This window comes from Pteropus vampyrus, unplaced genomic scaffold, assembly GCF_000151845.1.
Source record: "Pteropus vampyrus isolate Shadow unplaced genomic scaffold, Pvam_2.0 Scaffold389, whole genome shotgun sequence".
Lineage (NCBI taxonomy): Eukaryota > Metazoa > Chordata > Mammalia > Chiroptera > Pteropodidae > Pteropus > Pteropus vampyrus.
In genome coordinates, this window is record NW_011889170.1 from 460,063 (window position 1) to 461,164 (window position 1,102).

At 34.8% G+C, this 1,102-nt stretch overlaps 1 pseudogene; it reads right to left on the reverse strand.

The window, feature by feature from the left end:
• Positions 1 to 264: 264 nt before the first annotated feature.
• LOC111731643 lies at positions 265 to 383 on the reverse strand (annotated as a pseudogene).
• Between the last annotated feature and the right edge of the window lie 719 nt (positions 384 to 1,102).

Here is a 1,102-nt window from a genome sequence, read left to right on the forward strand (position 1 = left end):
GAACAAAATTAATGAACAGAAGTTCTCTAGAAAGAGATGAAATCATAAAAAAAAAAAAAAAAAGAACCAAATAGAAATTCTAAATTCTGGAGCTAAAGAATTCAACAAATGAGATAAAGTCCACAATGGAGAACATTGGGAACAGGGTAGACCATATGGAAGAATTAATGACTTGGATGATAGAAATATAGAAATGATTCCATTAGAAGAGGAGAGAGAATTCAGATTTTTCTTTCTTTCTTTCTTTTTTTTTTTTTTTTTTAACACATACAGCACCTGGTATTCCGAGATGGTCTCCCATCCAAGTACTAACCAGGCCTGACCCTGCTTAGCTTCCGAGATCACATGGGATTGGGAGTGTTCAGGGTGGCATGGCCGTAGACTCAGATTTTTTAAAAGTGCAAGAAACCTTATAAGAGCTAATGAATTCTATCAGAAAAGCAAGTATAATCATAATTGTTGTACCATAAGAAAGGAAGAAGGGGGCAGAGAGTTAATTTAACAGTAAACAGATACAAAGGGGAAATAAAGACTTTCTTAGGTAAACAAAAGTTGAGAGTTCACCACTAGACCTCTCTTGCAAGAAATACTGAAAGTTTTTCAAGCTGAAATGAAAAGATGCTAGTCAGTAACATGAAAACACATGAAAGTATACAACATACTGGTAAAGGTGAATAGATAGAATTAGAAATTGTAACCGTATCAGGATTGTGTGCTAACCACTAAACTATAGTAAAGGTTAAAGGAAAAGATTGTTTTTAAAAAATCTATAGCTACTATAGTTAATGAACACACAGCATAAAAGAGGTAAATTCTGCCATCAAAAACATAAAAAGAGATTCTTGCTTGCCCTTCCAGACAGTCCTTTCTGGCGGCCTTCATGCCTGCTGGTCTACCTTCTCCCTCAGTGCCAACACCCAGATGGGTTAGAAACACATTTTGTAGTTCCAAACTTGAAACTAAGAACTCTTTTTGTAACTGAATGGACCCTCATATGGAATACAAAATTCTTCAAATGAGAATTTTAAAATACAAACCTTAGGAAGTACAAGATTGTAAATAGAAAGATCCTGAACTAATCTCTTCCCACAGACATATCAAC